Source organism: Pseudorca crassidens, chromosome 17 (genome assembly GCF_039906515.1).
Source record: "Pseudorca crassidens isolate mPseCra1 chromosome 17, mPseCra1.hap1, whole genome shotgun sequence".
NCBI classification, from domain to species: domain Eukaryota; kingdom Metazoa; phylum Chordata; class Mammalia; order Artiodactyla; family Delphinidae; genus Pseudorca; species Pseudorca crassidens.
The window spans coordinates 17,773,200-17,799,557 of record NC_090312.1 but is presented as its reverse complement, the minus strand read 5'-3'; the positions used below and the strand labels follow the sequence as shown (position 1 = coordinate 17,799,557).

The window sequence follows — 26,358 nt, the reverse complement described above, 5'->3', positions numbered from 1 at the left end:
CAGAATTGGATTGAATTCTTGGACACCCTGCTGGTGTCCCAGAATTGCTTATTGGAAGTGTGAAGGAACACCACCACCACCATCATATGGAAATGGGTCTTAGAACACCAAAATAATTTGCAAAAATAATTGAAGACAATAAGAGAAGGACATAGCTGTGGATCAGAAGATGGCTATACATACCATATGACCATACCATACGATGACCATACCATAAATACATATCTAATGACGTTTAAAGCATACCATGAGAAGGTTAGTTTTAAAATGACTTAGAAAGTATAAATAACTTTATAGGAACTACAATAAGTCTCTAATAGAGTAGTTACATTAAGGAGATAAATAGTATATAGATGATAATTTTTAAAACATGTCATGTGGCATGAGATCTAGAGTTACAAGACTTGAATTAGAAAATTTATTTTGCTATCTATGTTATGCTAGCTATACTATGCTGTATCTATTTTACTCATCTTTGTAAACTTAGACAATCCATTTCACCTACCATGAATAAGTTTCCTTCCCTGTAAAACGAAAATATTATCTTGACTAAGTTATGTAATTACTGACCAGGGTAAAAAAGAAAACAAGATAGCATATATGAAGATACTTTATAAATAACCCAGTGATCTGCAAATTTATGGAGTGCTGAAGATGTTGATGATCATGGTGGAGGTGATATTGTTGCTGCTAATGGTAGTGATAATGGCCAAGCAATTCAAATCAATAAGTTTATTGATCTGCAAATTGTATCATCTATCTATCTATCTCTCTCTCTATCTATCTTATCTGCTTATCATCATCATCTCGGGGGCCAGAAAGGCCCCTATAATTGTCAAAAATTGGGACTGATTCTGTTCAGCAAGTATTTAGTTAAGCTTTAGTCAAACTATATCCATAGAAGGCAAGAGATCACCCCTGAAAGCCTGGAAAGCTGGCTACAAAAGTTAAACTTGATCGAGATGGCTTGGGTACTTTTCTTGGTGGACCTTGTGAGTTTTTGCACATCTGTGTAGATTGGGCAGCTGCCCAAGGGGTGTGGCTTTAAGTATACCAACATGAACACATGTCATGCAGATAATTTTCTGGTCTTTTGAAATGGTGGTATTGAGACAATATTAATGGAACTTCAATATCAACAGATTTGCTTGATTGTTCTTCTGGTTACAAACATAGAGATTTAATTGTTCCTTTCCAAAAAACAATTTTTAATGAGAGAGGAAAATGAAAATCTTTAGTGGAGAAGAGAATATTGGAAGAAGGAGTTAACACTTTCAGAATGTAAGTGTAGGTTACAAAGCAGGAATTAAGTGGAAAGAAGATACTTGAATCAGACAGCAATTGATTCAGTTCAAGGATTCACTAGGGTTTAAATTCCTGAATTTTAGCATTGTTTTGGACTAGATAATCCATCAGAATAAAAATGTCCATAGTTTTAAAATAAGTAATCACAGTACATACTTCTCTGAATTGGTGGAGATCAAATGAAATAGTATATGAAAATTGCCTTCTACAAAGTATTGTTTATCCTGCTTTACCCAAAATAATTTATTTTCTTCTCAATTCTGCCAAAGTCCCAGAAATTATCTTTGTGGGTCTTACATTCTTTTAACACACAATCTTAATTAGATTATTAATTTTTATATTTATAATAAATATATTTTATTTATCATATTTTCCTATGTTAATTTTATTTTTATTGCTATAATTTAATTACCAAGCATTTATTGACCCCATTATTAGGAATTGTTGCATTTGTATGTGAGTTTAGGATGTGAGAACAGGACATAAAACAGGAGATGTTTTGGGAAAATGCGCTTTAATTTGATGGTCAGATATTGATAGTGACTGAACAGTACTCTTATAGCTTACATTTGATATTTAGTGGAAGAAGAATCTAACATGTGTTGTTCTTCCAATATGACTTTTTTTTTTTTGCATGATCTGTGGAAACTTACAAAATCATGAAATTTTAGGTTTTAAACCTGAGAGACACTTAAGGAAACAGTTTGTGTAACCCCTCAACTTATAGTTGAAGAAACTAAGGCCTTGTATTTATAGATAGTGTCTATCATCCAGGTTACAAAATAGAATATATAGTATGATATGTACTTATGTATAAATAACCATAGAAAAAACAATCTGGAAGATAATATGCAACACACAGGGAGATCAGCTTGGTGCTTTGTGACCACCTGGAGGGGTGGGATAGGGAGGGTGGGAGGGAGGGGATATGGGGGAATATGTATACATATAGCTGATTCACTTTGTTATACAGCAGAAACTAACAAAACACTGTAAAGCAATTACACTCCAATAAAGATGTTAAAAAAAAAAAAAAAGGTAATATGCAACATGTTTCTTGACCCCAAGGCTATCATCAGGAACATTCTTCCTCATTCCTCCTTTGCATTCTTTAAGTAAAACCAGTAGAAAAAAACCTCTTCTTACTTAAGATTTCTGCTCAGTTGGCCTTCCTCAGAGAGGTCCCTGAACCTTCAATCTACGTTTAATACCCACGCCTTTGCATGGTCTGTGGAATGGAATGCAAATAGGACTTCTCTAATGTCAGGTTTTACACGTTAATTTAAAAAATAATTGTGGAAAGAACACAACTTCACACCGACCTTCTTAGTAAATATTTAAGTGTACAATGTATTATTGTTTACTAGAGGTATAATGTTGAACAGCAGATCTCTAGAGCTTATTTATTTTGCTTGATTGAAACTTTATGCCCATTGATTATAATTTCACCTTCTTATGTATTATTCTCTCATTAATATCTGTATCCCCACTAGACTATATATTCCAATAGAGCAAGGGCACTGCCAGATGTTTCTCACCATTGAATTTCCAGTCTTGAACATAAATATTGGCTCATTGTAGATGCTTGATAAATATTCATGGACTTAACAATACATAACAATCAAAATACAATCAAATGCCATTTTGAAAACATCCTAAAAATTCTAGAATTTCCAGAGCAATTTTTCTGACTACATTTATCATTCTGGTGGTCTTTAGAATCATGTCAGTCCCGTTTATTCCTAATCATAAATATTCCTGAAAGAAATCTGAGATACCTTTTCTGACTGTATTGCAGTGCAACTGTGCACATGTGCGTGTGTGTAAGTGTGTGTACTGAGAAAGAAAGAGAGAGAAAGGGAGAGAGAAGGAAAAAGGGAGAGAGAGGGAGGGAGAAGAGGAAGAGAAATAAAGCATTAGGAAGCAGGGGTTAACTTTTTGCAAAAAAAGGTAACAAATTCAGTAAGAGAAAAAAATAAATATCACTTATTGTAAAAACACTAATATTAAAGACATTACAACTTAATGTATGGGGAATATGTGGATAATAGTCATTAAATTTAGCCTCACATATATTATATATATATGAACCTATATAATATATGAAAAAGGATGTGATAATACAGGTTTCCCCTACTATCCGAAAGTAGAGAGTTCCTATGAAACCTTTCCTGAACCAAAATGGCATAAAGTGAATAAGCAATTACCTTAGGACACCCCTTGCTAACGAATTCACAAAATAAATTGAGATAAAGCACAAATGCCCACAGACACAGCTTAAAGCTATGGCAGCTCAGTGCTGAGATGCTGAGGGTAGTTCCCCAGGGAAGGAGCTTGGCGGGACCACTCTCACTGCATGGGGGGTGTGCTGCCTCTATAGCAGCTCCCTGCAAAACAAATGGTGAACACTATTTTCACTTTTTGCCTTTTGTTTTTTGTAAAAGTGAAGATGCCCTTTGGATGCCCTTTCTTTCAGTTAGTGAAAATAGGTGCTAATGCAGATATTTCATAAAAGCGAAGTGGTGTAAAGCAAACCTACAAAAAGAGGGGGATACCTGTGAAACAGTAGGGAAGAGAGCAGGGCACAACCTTTAAAGGAATGATACAGCCCTAGGCCATGACAAAGACTGGTTAGAACCAGCTGGGTCCCTGATGGCAGAAGATTTGTCTTCCAGTAGACCTTGAGCCTCATTATACATTCATTGTAATACATTAACATGCTAACTGACACACCCACCAGTACCATGACAGTTCAGAGCTAACCACAAAAGGCCAAAAAGTGGGCAGTGGCCCAATTCCTGGAAATCCCTGCCCTCTTCCCCCAAATAATTGGAATAATCCTCCCACTTGCCTATGAATTTACCCAGCCCATAAAAACTAACCACACCATATTTTGAGGCTCTCTAACCTTCTGAGATGGCCCACACTCTGTCTGAGGAGTGTGTTTCTCTCTAAATAAATCCACTTCTTACTTATCACTTCGTCTCCGAATTCTTTCTCAACGAGGCAAGAACCTTAAATTCACTGAGAACACCTGTAACTGCTTTTCCAAATATAACAGTAACAACTATATTACTTTTTGAAATTTACTCAAAGATGCATGTCCATTTTCTCATTCAAATCTCTATTCTTATTAACCCAATTTCAAAACAATAAACTAAGGGTAATAATAACTTATACAGTGCTTGCTATGTAGTCAGATACTCTTGCTAAAGCATATACATGTATAAACTTACTTAATCTTCATGAAAAATCTTACAATATAGGTATACTTCTTTTCCTTAGCCCAAAGTAGGAACTGAATCTTAGCTAAATTTAGTTTAATGTCACAAAACTACATAGTTGCTTACCTTAATACCCTTTCTGCCTCCTTCCCACCTCCTGTGGGAAATGTAGAATGGCAACAGTGGAACCAGCCTCTGTAGAACAGAGCCAGGGCACAAGTCTGGATCCTTGGATAACCTTGTGAAGTGGAAACATTTACTCACATTGGACCAACCACCTAATTTGGGGCTGTTGCATCTAAGGAAAAGAATTTTTTATCTTATTTAATCCACTGTAATTACAGGACATTACCTTGTGCTCTAACAAAAAAAAAAACCATGGCTTCTACCAAGTATTTTGGGGAAGGCTAAGAAGTTCTTAAACCAGATAGAACTGAAGTTTCAGCTAAAAGGAAATTCTCGTAAGCAACATCATGGTCTTGTCACAACAGCAAAATCCTGGCTTATCATTTCTATAAGGAAAAGGTATATACTCTACTGAATGTACCATGTCTCAGAATCTTAGTATTGCAGGCTCATATATCTACTTTTGTCATCATCACACAAAGAACAGACACATCTGTTGAGATAGATTAAAATGGTCCAAGATCACGAGATTGGTGTATAAAAACAATGTCAATTTTTGAGTTTACAATGAGAAGTCACTGTCACACAATCAGAGACACTCAAGTTCATGTAACCAATTTATTTTCTTTGCAGAATAAAGATAAACAGGATGCCAAATTGTAATCAGACGCTACTGCACAGTTTTATGAGAACTGAATATACTCAAAGTCTATATAATCAGCCCCGTGAGTCCCTGTAGGCAGATGTACACCGGAAGCCAAATCTTAATCAGAAGTTGCTTCGTGAACATGGAATCAGATGTAAGGAGTTTGATGATTCAGGCATCACGTGGTACATCTCACAATGTGATTCTCTTGGCAATAGGAGCAGATAAGCTATGGTCCATCTTTAGCTAAAATCATTGTCACTATGGTAAGCTATCTCCACTTCCAGATTTGGAGTGCCTTAATCATGAGGATAAAAAAAACTCAAAGTGAAAACAAAGGCTAACGATTGCCCTTCACTTCTACACTGTTTCCACTTCATGTTTTTTGCCTCCTTTTCCTTTGATTCCTCTTTTGATCTACTTATTCTATTTTTAGCTCTTATGTTACTTTGAACTAATGTCATACTTTTGCTACAGTCAAATGAGTTGATTTACTGCTTAGTTATCAAAGGGCAATCTTGTTTCAATCATTTCTGCATCTGGAGGGCCCATTAATAGAGGGCCCAGGTATTCACAATAAAAGAAAGTTTTTCAGAAGTTAATTTTTTTTTTACTGGAGTAAAGTTGCTTTACAATGTTGTGTTCGTTTCTGCTGTACAACAAAGTGAATCAGCTATATATATAAGAGAAATATTTAGGTCAGGTACTATGAATTACCAGAATTTTATCACTCCTTCTTAACCCTATTCTGAGATTTAACTTTATTTTCTTTTAGCTTTCTTATGGCATTTGACTGTATATTGCTTTATAATTTGGAAATTTTTATACCTTTATAATTCACACTTCAGTTTACAAGTGGCTTAAGGGGAATGGCCGTTGGTGATTTAACACTGCAGTTGCTTCAACACTTAAGACAATGTCTTAAAAAATAGGTTCAATTAACATTTGAATAATTAATTCAGTTAAAAAGTTAATAAAAACAATTGAGATGAAAAGTGTGCTAAGTTCTTTCTGTCCATATCCCATAACTAGAGGAGCCTGGCTAACAGGATAACAATGTTTCTAAGTCAATACATATCACTTTATACAAATGCTGCAAATTACTCAGAGGATAATAAAAATTCATATAATTGTACATTACATCATCATATGTTAACATTACCATCATGATAATGGACTAAAATGAGCACCTAAAATATGTATTACCTCAATTATTTTCCCCAAATGTTTTGAGGTGTAGTATTATTATTCCCCTTTTCAAATACAGAATCCAAAACATAGAAGGAGAAAGTCACACAAAATCCTGTAACCTACTATTTCTTTCTCTTTTTTTAATTGAAGTAGAATTGACCTACAACGGCTATGTTAATTCCAGGTGCACAACATAGTGATTCAATATTTCTATACATTATAAAAGGATCACCACGATAAGTATAGTTACCATCTGTCACTATACAAAGATTTTACAGTATTATTGACTGTCTTCCCTATGCTGTATAGTTCATCCCCATGACTCATTCTTTTTGTAACTAGAAGTTTGTATCTCTTAATCTCCCTCACCTATTTCACTCAGCTCCCTCACCCACCTTTCTTCTGGCAACCATCTCTTTGTTCTGTGTATCTATGTGTCTGTTCCTGTTTTGTTATTTGTTTATTTTTTTTGTTTTTAGATTCCACATATAAGTGAAATCCTACAGTATTTGTCTTTCTCTGTCTGACTTATTTCACTTAGCACTATATAATTTGGGTCTATCCAAACTGTTGCAAAAGACAAGATTTATATCTTTTATGGCTGAATAATATTTATATATGTATATGTATTATATGTGTATGTGTGTGTATATGTGTGTGTGTATATATATGTATATCTATCTATCTATCTATCTATCTATCTATCTATCTATCTATCTATCTATCTATCTCACATCTCCTTTATCCATTCACTTATAGATGGGCACTTAGGTTGCTTTTATATCTTGGGTATTGTTAAAGAAAAAAAAAATGCTGCAATGAACACAGGTGTGCATATATCTTTTCTAATCAGTGTTTTTGTTTTCTTTGGAAAATTACCCAGAAGTGGAATTGGTGGATCCAACGGTAATTTTACTTACAGTTTTTTGAGGAAACTCCATATTGTTTTCCATAGGGGCTGCACCAATTTAAATACCAACCAACAGTGCCTGAAGGTTCCTTTTTTCCACATCCTCACCAACACTTGTTATTTATTGTCTTTTTGATAATAGCCATTCTGACAGGTGTGAGGTAATATCTCGTTTTTGGTTCTGATTTGCATTTTCCTGATACGTGATGTTAAACATCATTTCATGTGTCTGTTGGCCATCTGTATGTCTTCTTTAGAAAAATGTCTTCTCAAGTTCTTTGCCCATTTTTTAATCAGGTTGTTTGTATTTTTGATGTTGAGTTATATAAGTTCTTTGTATATTTTGGATATTAACCCCTTATTGGGTTTATTAATTGCAAATATCTTCTCCCATTCGGTAGGCAGCTTTTTGTGTTGTTGATAATTTCCTTTGCTGTGAAAAACCTTTTTAGTTTGATATAGTCTCATTTGTTTATTTTTTCTTTTGTTTTCTCTTGCCTGAGGAGACAAATCAAAAAATAAAATTGCTAAGACTGATGTCAAAGAGCATAGTGCCTATGTTTTCTTCCAGGATTTTTATGGTTTCAGGTTCCACATTTAAGTCCTTCATCCATTTGAGGTTCTTTTTGTACATGTTGTGAGAAAGCGGTACAGTTTTATTCTTTTGCATGTAGCTGTCCAGTTTTCCCAACACCTTTTATTTGAGAGGCTGTCTTTTCCCCGTTGTATATTCTTGCCTTCTTGCCATAGATTAATTGATCATGTAAGTGTAGGTTCATTTCTGGGTTCTCTATTCTGTTGCACTGATCTATGTGTCTGTTTCTGTGCCAGTACCATACTCTTTTGATTACTGTCACTTTGTAGTAGAGTGGGAAATCAGGGAGTGTGATATCTCCAGCTTTGTTCTTCTTTCTCAAGATTGTTTTGGCTATTTGGGGTCTTTTGTGTTTCCATACAAATTTCCAAGTTATTTGTTCTAGTTCTGTGAAAAAATGCCTTTGGTATTTTGATAAGGATTTCATTGAATCTGTAGATTGCCTGGGATAGTAAGGTCATGTAAAAATATTTCTATAAATAAATGCAGTCTCTCCACCAGAAAAACACCTCCTTTTCCTCACTTCTTAGCTTTAATAAAAAGCATTCTTTCTGCCATATTAAGTTGATTTATTGTTTCATTTATTTTTCTTTTGCTAGATTTTAATTTTCATGAGGACAGGATAAGATATTTGTCTTGTCTGTTGTTGTTTCCAGAGAAAAAAGATCCCACAGTGCCTAAGGCATATTAGTCACCCAATAAACATTTGTTGAATGAGTCAATAAATTTAGAGTTTCAGAAAAGTGTAACAAAGAATATTTTATCCATTTAAAAATTGAGGTGGAAAGAGAAATAAAACGATGTAATAGATTTTTATATTAGTGGTTAATATTTGCGTTAGATAAAATGCTTCCATAAGGGTTTAGGAATATAAATTTACATTATGAGTAAGTTTGATTTCTCATAAAATTATCATACTAGTTTATTAAATTTAATTGCAGGCAAAGAATCTGAGAATAAATAAACTGCCTTTAATCTTCTAGTCTCTCAAACTCTGACTCTCACAGTGGCTGGAATAAAAAAAAAAAAAGAATTTCAGACAGTGGTGGATATTATCAGATATATTTTCCCAACAGGATACAGGTAAACACGTTTGGAAACTCCAGCAGGAAACCTCTAGCCAAGATTTGCTGCCATATGAGACCTGGGAAAGAGGATATTGGGCTAATTCTTGTCTGATATTTATGTGGGTGTCCTTAAAAGGGAGGAAGGAAATCGACTTTTTCCACAGCTGAATTCCAGATGTATCCAAGGGAACACATTTTGCTCCTACTGATGTCAACTGTCTCCTAACTCCTTTCACTAATTATTACAGATTGTAAACCCATGTCATTTCAGGCAACCACTCTCAATGTTCTTGGTGTATGGTGTCTCTCTGATCTCTGCTTCTTAGCTTAATAATAACAAGAATAGGAAAAATAACTGCCATGTAATGGGTATCTAGTGTTTGGCATGTCTTTGCGTACATCACCTACTGTAATCCTCATGGCAAACCTGGTAGTAGTTACTACGATCTATATTTTACAGATGATGAAATCAGGGGCCAGAGTTAGTGACTCTGTGAACTGTTTAGTTCAGTAGAGTCTCAAGCTGAGGGTTTCTTGTAGCAGTGTTTCCTACAAAACCTAAGAGAGACATCCTTAGAAAATCAAGGTCAAGATTAAGTGTGAGCATGTTAATTTCAGTTTTTTCTTTCCAGTCCCTGTGTCTATGTAATGTTGAAGCAACAGCTCCATTCAAACCAGCCTTTGGACAACTGAACCATCCAATCAAGTGATCAACCAACTTAAAAATAAATGAATTGTCAGTTTGATATTTAGAGTCAAATCATACAGTTTACAAACAACATACCCTTGGTTTCATTGGTCTTAGCATTGCAGGTGATACATAATTATTATATAAATTAGAACTACCATGACTTTTGTGCCTTCCGTATCTTATTTGGTCTTCTTTACATGACTTCAGAGATTTGATGGTTAAAAAAATATATTTATCTTGTCCAGCCAAAAATGTGTTTTCTAACCTGCTATCTAAGAAAGGTTTCAGACCTAAGAGGCAGGGAGATGGCCAATTCAAGCCTTCTTTCAAATGTTTGGGTTTTGAGACAGCCAGTGCTATTTGCCAGCTGGAATGTAATTGGATTTGGGAAAGGATAATTTTCACCATGAAACTTGAATAAGTCATTACTTTAGCCTTCAAGACCCCTGATAGAAATCTAATCCCAAAACTCCAGAGAAAAAGAAACTCTCCTAAAAGGAGAATGGATTCACTGGAGATCTGATTTCTTAAAGAATGTGATTCTAAAGGATTGATCAGTAAGACACAGATAATGCCTTATGCCATGATGATTCTCTAACCATTGATGGACAATTGTTATTTTCATCCTGCATTACTCACAGTATAAATCTCTGCCTGGCTGCCAGTCCTCACTTACCACTGTTTTCCAAATCCAGAAAAATTTCAGCCTCACTTGTAGGCCTGACCTGTCTTTAGGGATTTTCCTAACTCAAGATAGAAGAGATATAACTTGAGGCTCAGCCTCCAGCTCTGATTGGGTACTCAGTTCTACTCTACTTCTGAGACATGGTCCATATTTGTTCCTCATATATGGTAACAAGAGTCCTCTTTTGTATCTTGTACTTGTTTTTATATTGGGGGACCTATACCTCTAAAACTGGGATCTGAATTTATTCTTTTCAAGCCAGCTTCCAGGAACTAAAGCTCTGGCCCGGTTCCTTGCCCGTATGCCTGAGACATTTTTACTCAACTGCAGATTTTCTTTGATACCTACCAAGCTACCCAGATTCCTCACAATTATTTGCTCCGGATTCCCATCCCCTCAGTAAGCCCCTCTATTTACTTCCTCCAATCCCTATCTCATAATAACTGCTTCCTTAATACCGTTTTTGTAATTAACTTTTTGCATCCGTGGTTATGTTGATGGACTGGACTTACTCATGGTACCTGTGGCTTCTCTCTTTCCCGTGCCCATCTCTCGCAGAGCACTTGTGTTTGCCCTATTCCATTGCATCACTCAACTTTGGGTAGACATATGACACATAGGGTCCCATAAATCCTAACTGCTGAATATGCAGACAAATATCCCATTCTGGTCAGTGTGTGGGATTGCATAATCCCACATGCCATATAGCACTGCTGGCACAGTTCTTGCAGGAACAATTCCTCTTCCTGGAAATAATCACAACCAGAAGCATTAAATTTTGCAACACCCTGGGAAACCACTTGAACTATTCTGTGAGAGTGAGGAAGATATCAAGTATCAGTCCTGGAATCATCTTTTCTTAGAACAAAAAAACTGTGTTTGTGCTATCCTGATCACAGCAATTTTTCCCTGCATATTTTGAAAAAACACATATGCTTATATTATTTTAGATATTTAGGTGTATAGTGCCTAAATTTCCCAATTCAAATTATGAGGATATTTGAGCAATGGAGGTGCTTGCTTCTCCAGAGGTCTTTAAAATTAGGATAGGTACTCACTTATTTGCGATTTAGAACAAAGGCAAAAATTCTACCCAAATTTCTGGCTCCATATCAAGCCCTGTATCTGTAGGTTGCATTTTGTGGTGTTCATTTTGGCTCCTGAAGGTCTATTTTACATATAGAATTTATCATTAAAATTACAAAAATTATAAATAAGTTAATATATGTAATATATATAGACATATTTATACATATATACACATATATGTGTGTGTAGTCACAGAACATTTTACCAAGTGCATTTGCATATAATATTTCATTAAAAGTCTCAAAATTCACTGCAAATTAAATATTATCTCCATTTTATAGATGTAGAAGCGGAAATCTTAAGTGAGTTGATTAAAATCTCTAACAAAACCAGGAGCTGATTTCAGGTAATGTAGTTCCAAATCTCCCATTGTTTCCTCATATTCCACTTATCAAGCTTACTGCCTTAGCATCACCTCTCCCTATTAGGGTCACCAGTACATAGTATGTTACACTTTGAAATACATGCTATAAAAGGAAGACTCAGACCAAACCTTCAATAAAGCATCCAGTCTGGTAAGTTGTAATATTTTATATTTCAACTATCCTTGAGAAAAAAATTATTAACTGCCTAGATAACCTAGGATGGAAAATTTTATTTTTTCCCCTTACCTAGAATGGGAGAGGAAAGTAGCAGAATCATCAAACATCTGTTCTTGAAAATGAAGTACTGATATTTCATTTCTTTTTTAACTAAGTTTTTCAGACAATACATTTTGTTTGGGCATTTATTAAGTATTAGGCACAGTGATAGAAACTGAGAATACAAAGATAAGAAAAAGACAGCATCTCTTCTGCGGTTGTTCATAGTTTAGTGATGAATGCTGTAATGCTTTTAATAGAGGGGTCCACAAAATGTTCTGAAAACTTCAAGGGGGAGAATGCCACTCTATTTTTGGAAGTATAAAAAACTGAATTGAGTAAAAAGTCACTTAAGAAAGGAAAAGAAGAAAAAAAATAAATCTGTTGAGTAAGGAATTCAGATTGAAGGAAGTCCACATATTAAGGCTTAAAATAATGCAATTATCAAGAATATTCTGGAACTGGTGTGTTGTGGACAAAGAAGGGTTATACATCAGTCTGTAAGTTAGTTTAGGCCAAGAAGAATCACAAATATCATTCTGAGATTTTTCTACCCATTCCAACAGTTCATACGTGGAAGCATCGAAGGAGATCCTGAAATCTTCTGGCCAAGTCCCTAAATTTGATTTCCCTCAAAAGCAGAGCCTGAGACAAGGATTTTGTTACAAGTAATTTATTTGGGATGCAATCTCAGGAATCAAGGTGAGGGAATGGAGAGGGGAGGAACGGAAAGGAAGAAAGCCATTAGTGGATGTCAAAATGAGTTGGTTACCGCTGTGACATCTAGGGCTCAATCTGGCTTGGGATTCACTGGGAGATGCAGAATAGACCATAGTGTTGCCCTACCAAGCATGAGGAATCTGGAGCATTCATCTACACTCTCTACTCTTCATCCACTGTGGGTAATTCCTAGGGCATTCTTCCCAGAACTTCTGGCTTGATCTAAACTAAGAGCATTCTCATTAGATAAGCCTTTAGGTGGAGAGATAGAGGACATGTTAGCTCATAGGAGAGCCGTGTGTAGGTGATCTCTTAGGTGGGCCTGTAGTTTTATAGGACTACAAAGAGGATCATATTTATTTCTTTACAAAGTGTGAAACTAGCCTATTCTATCTGGGAGGCAACAGTGGAGACCCCCTTGAAGAGGCTGTGAATTTTAAGTCATTAGGGTTTTCTTCCTTGTCATCTCCTTCAATGAGTCTGCCTCCATGGTAAATCTGAAACATGCCCAAACCATATCATCCATGATAGAATCCCACTGCCTGCTGAGAAGGTTAGTTTTTAAAATCTGGGATATCCTAATTGCAGTCAGCAGGCTTCCTTTGAATGCCTATGGGGCCTGGGAAAGCAAACTGTGTTTGTTATTTGTCCTCCTTGGGATATACAGTATCAAGAAACAAGGCCCACCTTCCAAGGCTTCAATCTCTTTTCTTGCTCCAGATTGCAAATGACATCCTTGTGTGGGATGCATTAAAATCCTTTGTGTCCTGGTATCAGCCGGAGGCCTGCTCAGTGTACACCCTGGCAGCTCTCATAATGAGGAATAATAGGCAACATGTTTCCTTAAGATTTGTTATCTTTTCTCACTCAGCCCCAGCCAATGGGTCTGCTGGGCATTTTCTGAGCCCTGCTTTGGTGCAATAATGTGGAAGGCGAGATAGTAGAGCAGCATTTGTTATGGGATTCCAGCTGCAAACCTAACATCTGCTGAGTATTCTGTAACTTTCTTTGAACATAATTAAATACAATCACCAACCTTCCCCTTGGCCTCCCACCATAGACCCCATTAGAAAAGGGGAAGAAACTGACATCAAACGTATGTGGAAAATGCTGAACAATGAAACTAATTCAACCTCAATTTACCCATCCATTTCTGCTAAAGAAGCATTTGAATCATTATTGTCCTGAAAGCCTTTCTGCTTTTCTTCCTTTCTTTTTTCCTTCCTTCCTCCTTCCCTTTCTCTCTCCTCTCTTCTCTCTCTCTTTCTTTCATCATTTTCTTAAACAAATATTTATTAAGTACATTCCAGTACCCATGCAAGATAGACATCTGCCCTTATAAGTTTAAAGTTATTTAAAACAAGTTCAGAAACATAGTGTCATGATTAGTGGGAAAAGCATTGACTTTGTAATCAGATGTACCTGGGTATAAATGCTTCTGAACTATTTCCTAATTATTTCACTTCCCTGGGTCTCCTTTCCTCATGTATAAAATGGCAAATGTTATTTTTTTAAACTCACAAGGTTGTTGTGAAGTATAAACTAGTTAACAAACCATAACACATGAAGCAACATATTACAGCTTTTCTGCTTGTCTCAGAACAAGTCCCTTTGTTCTTTGAAAAGAGTTAGACACTCCCTGTTTTCTGAATAAATGAGGAGGGGAATGTTAATCTTTTAACATTTTAAGAATATACGACTGTCTCTGGCCAGAAGAATATATTCCCATATTCATAGAAACAAACAATTTCAGAGTCAGAAGGGACTTTTACTCTATATAGATGAGAAAATAAACAACTTTAACGAATATGCCTCAAGTCATACAATTAATTGAGGGTTGAGAGTTGGCTGAAACTCAAGTCTTATGGCTTCTCTCCCAGTACTCCTTCAACTCGCTGCTCTAGAGAGTCAATTTGAGAATATAGGTGACTGGCCCAACGTGGAAATGGAGAGTCTGTTGTAATCTCTCTCTTACACCTGCTACTAGATTCTGTTTTCTTTTAAAAATATGTTTGTAACGTAATTATGACATTTTTGTGGTAGAGAACATTGATTGCTCATAGAGCAGTCATCCCCATTCTCTTCTGAAATAGCCTTCATTCCACATAGAAGCTAAAAAGGATAGCTTCTTCCTTTCCCAGTCTCTTCAAAAGCTAAGATATGGGTATGAAATTAACGTCAGCTGATGGTACATGAGGGGATGGCTGATGCTGTATGGGGGGAATGTGTTGTTACTTACAACTTACAAGCTGTTTATTAAAAATATATATGCAAAAATAGTAAAACTAATCTATAATGTTAATATTTTGATTTTGTTACATTTGTTTGCATGTCTTTGCATATATGCACATCTATGTGAGCTCAAACATGTACATACATATATATACATGGTCACTTGTAAGTAGTATTTTGAAACCTTTTTCATGTGGTATTACCAATTTTGCATACAATTTAAAATTCTTCTACACCATTATTTTGGCTATACAATACTCTAACTTTTGACTAACTGGATGTTTATTTAAGCAGCTCCCTACCATTGATCATTAAGCTTATTTCCAACATTTTATATTATAAACAACATCTTCATGACTATCCACAAAACTAGAGTTGTCTTTCTTTCCCATAGCATATTAGTTTTCTCAAAACTGCATTTATAATGGCATTATTTTACTGAAAAGCCTGGAAAGAGCAAGTTACTTTGGAAAGTTTTACACTTTCTAAAGTGCTTTTATATTCATTGTCTCTTTTGACCCTCACAGTGATCTGTTGAAGGTGATTGGGTAGCTATTATTAACTCTATTTTTTAGGTGTAAAAACTAAGGATTACTGTTTGATTGGCTTTCTTAAGAACTAAGCTAGCATGTGGCATGTCATTAAAGGTTTTTTTGACTCTAAAGTATAGTATCTTCTATCTTTCTTTTCCTTTTATCTTCCTACCTGTCTGCTTTCCTCCGTTTTTATTATTTTTTTGACTAAAGAAAACATTATCTCTGCCCTTGAGTTGCTTATAATTCACTGGGGGAGAAAGGCAAGTAAATTGACATTTACATTATCTTGTGAAAAATGCAACTATGGGAGAATGAAGGAGTAGCTCTTAAATCAAACAGGAAAAGCTTCCTAGGAAAAGTAAAATTTAAGGAGAGATACTCCATATCAAGCTCATAATTCTCACTGAGGTGTTTCAAATTCCCTCTAATCAATTATAACCTCACTTTAAAATCTCCACTTCTTTGGAATTACAATATTACATTCAAATAAGGAAGAGTCCCTCCCTGTCTTTGGCCATCGACACTGCCCTCATCCTAAACTCCTTGACTATACCAGCCCTCCTTCATTATGTATACAATCTGTTGTCTTATGAATAATTATTCCACTTAATACAATCTTCCCAAACCACCCCCCTCTCTAAATCCTACTCATCACATAAAACCCAGTTCAAGATTTATGTCTTTCATGAAACCAGAATCAGCACCTATGGCTGTGCCTGAGAAATACAGAATTCTCATATAGTTGGAGAAGACTATAACCATCATTCTGTAAAATTTTCCATTCTCTGACCACAATTAAAGAAACACTAGCTTGCTTACTATTATCAGTTATTGTGCCTTGGACCAGGGCTACAGAGATATTTAGGGTATGGTCACTTCTAAGAGAAGGTCATTGTAATAGTCCAAGGATAGTGAGATGGTAACCTTCTGAGAAATGAGTTCTATATGTGTCCCTTTTTCTTCCCTTCTACAGATTTCTGTCTTTCTAGCTTTTTGATACAGGTGAGTATTAAATGATAGTGGTCTTGCATCTGAGTTTTCATAATCTTCTCAGAAGCTTAGAAGAGCTTCACAACTAGGACAAAATATCAGAAGGCTGAAGAGATGCCACTCAGAGGAGATTGAACAAAGCTGATATAAAAAGAGGCTGCCTGAGAAGGTGCTGACTGACAAAGACATCCATTCAATGAACTTTGCCTTTGGAAGACACTTCCCCTGGATTCTCAGAGATCTCTTTTTATTTTTTAATTTTATTTTATTATTATTTTTTATATGGCATTTTCTTATTAGTTATCTATTTTATACATATTAGTGTGTATATGTCAATCTCAATCTCCCAGTTCATCCCACCCCCCCACCCCCCACTTTCCCCCCTTGGTGTCGATACGTTTGTTCTCTACATATCTCAGAGATTTCTGATAATGCTTGGCAACACTGTTTTGGAAATGGTATTTAGATTTATGTTAATAGACTTCACTGTAATTAACATCTATCAAAGCATTCAGGGGAATTTGGAACCTTTACCTTCTTGGCATGAGATCAATGCAATAGAGAAAAGGCATTTTGGTTGACAACTAAGCCAAAGTCCCAGAAATATCACTCAAGAACTCAGGATTTTGGCACTGAAAACAAAAGTACATAAATATATTGCTGAGGGCAATCTCCATAAATTAGATTTGAGTTGCCAAACCATGACGGAGGGCCAAAAGATAGGCAAGTTATGCAGACCATTAGAAGTTAAGTGGGCAAATATAAATTTAAAAAATTGATTACAGGAATACTTTGTTTTCTGAAGAACCTGACCTGTCCACACAGAGAAATGCATTTAATTTTATAATAAATACTTGCATTAGTAATCTACTGTTACAAAAAAACATTACCACAAATTTAGGGGATTAAAACAACACACTTTTACTATTCCAAAGTTTCTGTGGATCAGGAGTCTGGGCGCAGCTTATCTGGATTTTCTGCAAGGCTGTAATCAAGGTGTCAGCTGGGCTCCATTCTCATCTGGAGGAAAGACTGGGGAAGAATCCACTTCTTCCACTTTGTGAAGAAGTTCACACAGGTTTTTGGTAGAATGTATTTCCTTTTGTAGGATTGATGGCCCTAGCTTCTTGCTGGCTGTCAGCTGGAGGCTGTCCTCAGCTCCTAAAGGCTGTTCATAGTTCCTTGATATGTGGGTTTTTCCAACTGACCTTTTAATTTATCAAGTTGACAAGGAGAATATCTAGAGCCAGTTGACTAGTAGAGTCATATATTTTAACATAATCATGGGAGTGATGTCAGATTCATCCCTTTTGCCATATTTTATTGATTAGTAGCAAATCACAGGTCCCTCCCAAAATGCAATAGGAGGAGATTGAACAAAGCTGTAACCACCAGGAGGCAGAGATCATGGATATCATCCAGATCTGTCTGCCACTATAAGGAATAAAAGGTTCATGGTTGTGTATGGATACACTAAGTTCTAAACTCAAGCATCATTTTTAAATCTATACCTTTCTTCTCTGGACTACTGCCACAGTTTCCGAATTGGTCTCTTAGCTCCTAATTTTACTCCTAAAAATCATCCTCCAGAGAACAAAGTTTATTTAAAATCCAGTTTTAACATGTCACAGACCTGCTGGTTGCTCTTCCTTCCCTAGTCCCCCACCTGCCTTCAGGTTAAATCCAGAATCTTTAGAATGGAACTATACTGAATGTATACAGCACATCTCTTCAGTTTTACTTCTAGTCTCTTCAGCTCTGCTTCTTATCACACTTCTGTTACCCTGCATGTAGTATGCTATTTCTCTTCTTAGCCTTTGCATATGATCACTACTTCCCCTCAAATAACTTCCTTACCTTCCCTGGCATTTCCTTCATCTGGAAAATTCTAACTTGTTCTTTAAGAAAATGCTGGCTTCGTCTCCTGTAAGAAGCCTTCTCTGTTATTTCCTTGCAGTTTCTCAAATTCTTTAATACTCTTTGCATAGCTGAACAGTTTAGTACCAACCCACTATGTTATATTGATTATTTTGTTTTTCTGTCTCCTCCAACTTGTCTCTGGACAAATTCAGGGAAGAATTATGTTTTGCTCACTTCAAACTTCCTGATATTAGCATTGTACAGTGTCATTTGAATGAATCGATGCATTAACAAAATAGTCCTTGTCAGTAAATATATAATGTCAATTTTGGCTTCAAGATTTTTTTTCTTGAATGCACATCCTTCATGAGATATCAGTATGTTGTAATTTTAGTAGTAGCATTTTTCCACGTTATTGGGTGTTTGAATTTCACCTATCGTTTCAGAAAAAAATTTAAAAGCCATGAACGTTGGATTTTTGAGATACAAGTTGCAAATATTCCCCCTTAATTTATCTATCATTTAATTTTGCCTATTATGTTTGGCAATAGTTTTACAAACTTTTTATGAAGGTAAATATATTCTTTTGATTATTTCCATGTTGTTATCTTCTCTGGTTGACACAGAAAATTAAACAGTTCATGTGCCAAAGTGGAAGAGGGAAATTTACTCATTCTTTGGTTAACACTGATACCATAATCAGAATAGACACATACAATGTAGTGGTTTAAATAAACATATCTTACAATGCCTTGCACACATCAGGTGTTCAATAAATATTAATTGTGTTCCTCCATTATTTTTAGTCACACATAATACCCATGTATTTGTAGGCAAATACATACAAACATAGAAACACAAACTCACCTATTCATATATTCTTAATTCAGAAACCGATCATGTTTAGGGGTTTTCTCAAAATATCATATTTTGCTTTTCAACATATATGGCTTAAAACAACAAAAACAAATGTCTCACCATTCAGTGGGATGGGTCTGCTGTGTGGTTCCTCTGCTGGGGTCACCTGGGGTCACATATGTGACTTCAGCCATCTAGTTAATTACCAGGAACTGGATGGTCCAAGAAGGCTTCACTCATATGTCTGGTGACTGGGGCTAAGTGATGTCTGGCCTCTCTCTCCACATGGTCTCACTCTTCCAAGAACGCAAGTGCAGAAGCTACAAGGACTCTTGATGCCCTTCTCAGAAGCTGTACAAAATCACTTCCACTGTATTCTACTGGTCACAGCATATCACAAGGTCAAGCCAAAGTCAAGGGCTGGGAAAAGAGACTTCTTGTGAGGAGCTGCAAAGAACTTGAGGCCAATTTTGATCCACCAAATTGTATAGTTGGATTTTTAGACCAAGTCCTAAAGGGGCTCTATTCAGTCACTTGAACAAGTATCAGAATATAAGAGGAGCTTAAATACAACCCTTAGTGAGTCAAGGAAACTCCTTAAAAAGTGAATATTCTCCTGTTCATTAATCATTATAAAATGTTTTGTCGTGTTAGGTGCACCCTACACATATGGGAAACACTTGGAAATCTTAGGTTTTAAACCCCACCAACCGGTTTCCTTTTAAACTCCTAACTTTATGTATAGATATGTAGGTACTCATATACATAGAAATATATAAACATGTATTATTTACATATAAGCATACTGTTATTCACAAACTGTATATAAATGTATTCCCATAGTTAAAAATATTTTAAAGTTTCAATCCAACTCCTTTATTGTGATTACATAGAGGGGAAAGTAATTTATATAAATACAGCCTGAAAGCCTTTCAAAAATCCCCTATAGTATGGATTTTGGCTTCTCCCATCATTTGTTGATATGATGTGTATGATAAAGACCACACAGGATTTATATCTATATATTTTTTAAAATCACATAAAAATATAAAAGGAAAGGTTGGATGCTTTTTGCCAAAGTGCCACATTATGAAATATTTCAGTGTAGGGTATATTAGCAAAAACACGGAGTGCGTCTTTGGGTAAAAAGAACACAGATCAGTATGGAAAGACTTTAAGAGTTATGATTCATTTTTTGGAAACTTCAGCCATGTGCATTGTTAATCCTTTGTAGTTTTAATTGACCCTCGCCCTATATCTATCTTATTTCAACTTCCTGTATCCCTAAGTGTGGCTGCAAAAATATTGGGCTGGTCAAAAGTTTCGTTCGGGTGTTTAATAAGATGTTATGGAGAAATCCGAACGGACTTCTTGGCCAGCCCAATACTTTGATCTGCACATACTTTCTTTCTTAAGGAGCAACTAAGCAATCCTGTTAGGCCAGAGAAAATCATAAGTAACAGTGAGATACAGAATGACGTTAACAGGAGATTAACAAAGAACAGAAACTATTTTTTATGATGCAACCCTTAATTTAAAAAGCATTCATGAAGAAAGAGTTTTAAAGAACAACGAGATGAGCAAATCGACCACTTTTGAATTGTATCTATCACAGACTGTATATGTCAATATATCACAGATTGTTGTGTAGATTCCTCCAGCTTCTAGGGCAGCAGTTGGCAAATTATGGTCTGTGTTCCAAATACAGCTCACCCTCTGCTTTTGTAAATAAAGTTTTATTGGGACACATTCATTTGCTAATGTTTTCTCTATTGCTATTTTTGATATACAATGCCAAAATTGAATAGCCTTGGAAGAGATCACGTAGCCAGCACCACCTCAACAATTTACTGTCTGCCTCTGCACGCAAAAGTTCACTGATCCCTGCTGTAGGGCCTTGGATTTCTTCTGGCGAGGTGAATGAGAATCAGAAGTTGCAAACAGGGCTTCCCTGGTGGCACAGTGGTTGAGAGTCCGCCTGCCGATGCAGGGGACGCGGGTTCGTGCCCTGGTCCGGGAAGATCCCACATGCCGCGGAGTGGCTGGGCCCGTGAGCCATGGCCGCTGAGCCTGCGCGTCCAGAGCCTGTGCTCCGCAGCGGGAGAGGCCACAACAGTGAGAGACCCGCGTACCGCAAAAAAAAAAAAAAAGAAAGAAGTTGCAAACAAAAGCAGGAGGCGTTTGTGGTTTACTGGGAAGAATATTTTTATCGATCATTGTCAAAAGGTTTGGGTTTGAATTTTGGTTGGCTATCTGTTGGCTGTGTAACTCTGGATAAGCTATTTAACCTGGGATTCTTCTGTTTCCAAAGTCTCTGCTACTTTATCTCTGACCTTAAAATGGATGTTGATAAACATCCTGGAACAACTTTCTGAGCTGTAAAAATGCCATATATATGTGAATTACTATTAATTATAGTAACCATTTAATACTGTTGACCAAAATATTTTTCTTTCATAAGCTTTGTAAAACTGCAGTCCTCTGTCTTTCCAGAGTAGGGTATGGTTGCAAAGGTGGCTTTTGCCAATGAAATAGGAATCAAAGTATCACTGTGTCCCTTTGAAGGAGGAGTCATTTGGTAGGATCTTGGAACATATTAACTAAAAAAGAAGAAAATCCAAATTAGGTGCTAACTTTAGTTAGTAATAATGTACGAATATAAGTTCATTAGCTGTGCCAAGTGCATCACACTCATGAGCGATGTTAACAACAGGGAAAATAAGGTGTCGGCTATATGTGAACTCTGTCCTATCTCTGCAACTTTTCTGCAGATACAAACCTATCCTCAAATCAAAAGTTTTTTGAAAAGATTATCTTGACCGGAATTCCTAGGGACTCATACCTTTTCTCAATAATCAGGGCTTTCGGGGTCATGCCAAGGTTGAGAATAAAATATTTCCCTTGCCCTTCACACATGTGTTAGCTTTATTAATTCATGCAAATGTATTAATTCATTCAAACTAATGGATACTATTAAATAGCTGCCTTACAACAGACCACATAGCAAACACTGCGCCAGGCACAGGAGGTATGGATTACAGAGCTTAATCAAATTTTAATTTTTTACTTGAAAAGAATAATAATCCTTGGGTCATTCTGAATTGTACTTGTTTTTCTTCCACTACCATTACTATAAAATATTTAGAAAGTAAAATCCTCAGTTTTTAAAGGGTATACAACTGGGTCTACCAGTTTTTAAAGGGTATTCTCTGTAACAGGAAGAGTTCTTAGATTTTTTTCCTGCCAAAAGGAATGGATATAAACTTCAACCAGTCATCCTGGCTCAAAAGCAGAACAGAGGGGTCATTGTTAAGAGACGAAGATGTAATGCAGAAAGAGAGAGAGCAGATCAGTGCAGCAGACACAAGTAAATGCAATTCCCTGGTGATAAGTAATTGGCAGCAGACATGCTGTCGAATGTACTGAGGACAGAGAGAACCTTCTTAAATTCAGTGAATTTTAAACAAAGACTCCAGAGTAGTTAAAGACAGAGAATGAGGACTGAACTTCAAATGATTGCAAACTAGGGGATTAAGTATTCTCTGCAATCCCTGATATGTGCTCTAACACATAAAAACAGCACTGGAAATGCAAAAACAACTGAGGCACGAGGAAATGCAGCAGAATATGCAAAGTAGAAGATAAAGGGGCTACAATTCTTAGTGCTGAGCAATTTGAAACTGTTAATACTATATATCATTTATATTTTGTTTTGTGAACACACACACACACACACACACACACACACACTAGAGTTTATAAAAATCTCAATTCACAGTGTGAAGTTCAATTAATCTAAAGTAACAAAATCTCCCCATGAAACATACTGTGTATATACAGGCTAGTTGGGACTCATCTGACAGTTCCTTTTAAAGCTGTGATTTAAGTTTTGCCAGATAACGTGCTCTGTGGTGTTATTTGCATTCTCACCACAGCACTAAGAGTTGGGAATTAGGAAACCCCATTTACAAATGAGGATTCTAGTTCACATAAGTAGATTAAACTACCAAATATAAGATAGCAAATTAGCATTGGATCCAGATTCAAACCCATCTTCCTAACAGGTACGACCAAAATTCTGATGGTCAGAGTAGGCGAAATGAATTCTGATCCCGTTATCTCCCATATAATCTGCGTTAGCCATAATTGTGCCTGTGTGGTACACTGAATGAATACATGTGATTCTCACCAGGTGAAACTGATCACGATGAGCTGGTTAGAAACAGTAGAGTGGAGAGTCTGATTATTTGCCATGGTTTCTCATGAAACACTAATGTTAACCTGAAATGTGTGGACTGGGGCTGAGTGGGATGACGGGATGGCTGGGCCAAAAAAGAACTTTCTTGAGATATAGCAACTTCCTCGAGAGATATCGCATCCTTGAGAGATAGCACAGTTGAGTTAGCGGAGTGATGCTTGCATCATCCAGTAGGATATATAAAAGTCTTATCTTCCCAATCTACTACTTGTGCTGTCCTTTCTCTTCTCCACCTTACTGACTTTGGGGGCATTTTTATATTGAAAGATATCAACAATTAAAAAGCATATGGGACTCATTTGAATGGTTAAATAATAATAATAAAACAAATACTTGTGTAGCCAATACCAAGCCAACAGTTTTGTAGCCATTAAGATACATTTATCCATCTCTTTTCCTCCCTACGAGAGGTAACCCTAATCCTGAATTTTGTCTCAATCTTTTCCTGGCTTTTCTCTGTAGTTTTACCACTTAATATGTATTTGTATTTAATAAATTATTTAGTTTTGGTTGGTTTTAACCTTTTATGTAAGTAGGATGATCTTACACACTTATTTTAGCCATCGTATGTTTGAGATTCATTCCCGCTACTAATAGATAAATTCCTGTTTCCTGCAATTACTATCTCATTTCACGAACGCTTCAGTTTATTTACTCATTTAGCAGTGCTGGGCAGTTAGGGTTTTCCCAGTATTTACTAATAATGACACTGTTGCTGTGACTATTCGGATACCTGACTCCTGATCCATGAAAAGAAAATCTCCCTGCAAGTTTACCCAGGATATGTACCAAAGAGAGGAGCTGCTGTGTATCATGGCATGTACATGTTCAAATTCACTAGGTAATTCCACTTTTTCCTCAGAAGACTTGTAGCAATGTATGCCCCACTAGCAATGGGTAATAGGTCCCCATTGTTCCACAGCCTCATGAATGTTTTCTATAATCCACCTGCATAGTTTTACCAAATTGGTCCATGTGAAATACTGGCTTAGCGGTTTAAATTTTCTATTTCTCTGAGAATACAATTAAGCAATATTCTGTATGTTTATGGTCATTTGTGTTTCTACTTCTAAGGAATGCCTTAGACTTGTGTCTTTTCTCATTTTATTTTCATTTCTTTCTTTCCCATAAATTCTTTGTATATTCTGGAGAGGAGCTCTCTGTCAACTCTATGTATTAAAAGTATCTTCTTCCTGCATGTGGCTTTATCACTCTCTTTGTGGTAACTTTTGATGATTAAGAGTTTGTGTTTTTAAATTTAATGTGGTTAAATTTATCAAGGTTTCCCCTTATGTTTTATATTTTTATGTCCATTATAATTTCTTTCAATATCCCTTTCGGAGGGTTGTTTCTGGTTTGTAAAACTATGTTCCTCTATTGCGTAGGTAATATTTATAGCTACCGAAGCCTACTTAAACTCAGTATTCAAGTTTTCCTTTCAGTTTAATCCTTCTCAAAAATTGTTCTGACCTTCTCTTTCCCACTTTCCTGTCTGAACCTTCTTTGTGAAATATTACCATAACTAATTGAAAATTATTCTAAATACCTCTAGAGTCTAAATTAAGAATTACTTCATATTGGCTTAAATATCAGCTTCTTTCCGCCAACTATCCCTCACATCCGGTACACTTCCTGAAAGGTCAGGAACTTCAGGGTTCTCCTTTCTTCTGAAATCATAGCAATCAGGCTCCGTGAGTTCCTTCATCTCGTCTGTGGAGGAATATTTTATTTTAAAAAAAGAGAGAGAGAGAAAGAATGAAAGAAGGTTTTCTTTCTAATCCCACACAGAGAAACATTCCTTTTCGTAGCCAGATCCACATCAAGATGCAATCATTTGTTCTGGTTTTTAATCACACTTGACTGAATTGTTTACCTTAAAAATGGTACAATTAAAGATATTTTCAGGTTTCTATTCAGCCATGCAATGTGGCTCTCAGCCCAGGCTTGCTCCTAACCACAAAATCTTCCACCAAACAATAGATGTGCAGAGATGTTTGCAATACTGATAAAAGATACAAATAATCTTCCACATAGTTTTTTCCTTGTTATGAAGTGAAGAAGCAGTACTCTGCAGAAGTCTTTGGGTTGCAATTTAGAAGATATATACATTCGTCCTTCAGTATCCATGGAGGATTAGTTCCAGGACTCCCCTGGATACCCAAATCTGCAGATGTTCAAGTTTCTTATATGTAAACTGGCTCTGGTTTCCATGCGGAGTGGTTAAATCCAGACATGGAACCCACAGATACTAAAGGTCGACTGTATTCTACCCTTAGTTCTCATGTTAGGATCACTCTCTGTGCCTCACTTTCCTCATCTATCAAATGGGAGTGTCGAAGTAACAGTTTTAAAGTCTTTTGTTGATGTTGTTGTTTAAATATGCATTTATTGTTTTAACTCTGTTTCTGGAAGACCCCATATTTTCAAATAGTCAGTCACTATATGTCCTTCTTATTAGGTAAGCAGTTTTATTAATGGACGAGGGGCAGTAAAGTCCTTCAGACCACTAGTATTTGGGAAGAGGGTTGGAGGCATTTCATCAGGTTGACTAAATATAACCAGGCATAGTATCTTACTCCAGAGCCTGACCTCCTTTACTGCCGTGGAAGAAAACAAACTTAATTCTGTCCAGCTGTTTTTATTCTAGCCATATTTTCATTGTCAGTGAGCTCAGACACAACTTACAATATTATTTTCAATATAAGTTGGCCTTGACTATATATTGGTACACCAAATTTCAGATTCACTTCCAAGGAAGAAAGCGTTTTGATTAAAACATGTTTGAATTTCGACC

General features: G+C 36.1%; 1 pseudogene; it reads right to left on the bottom strand.

Moving 5' to 3' along the window:
- Positions 1-25,269, bottom strand: part of LOC137210714 (metalloendopeptidase OMA1, mitochondrial-like) — a 42,692-nt pseudogene extending 17,423 nt beyond the window's left edge.
- Positions 25,270-26,358: the final 1,089 nt, after the last annotated feature.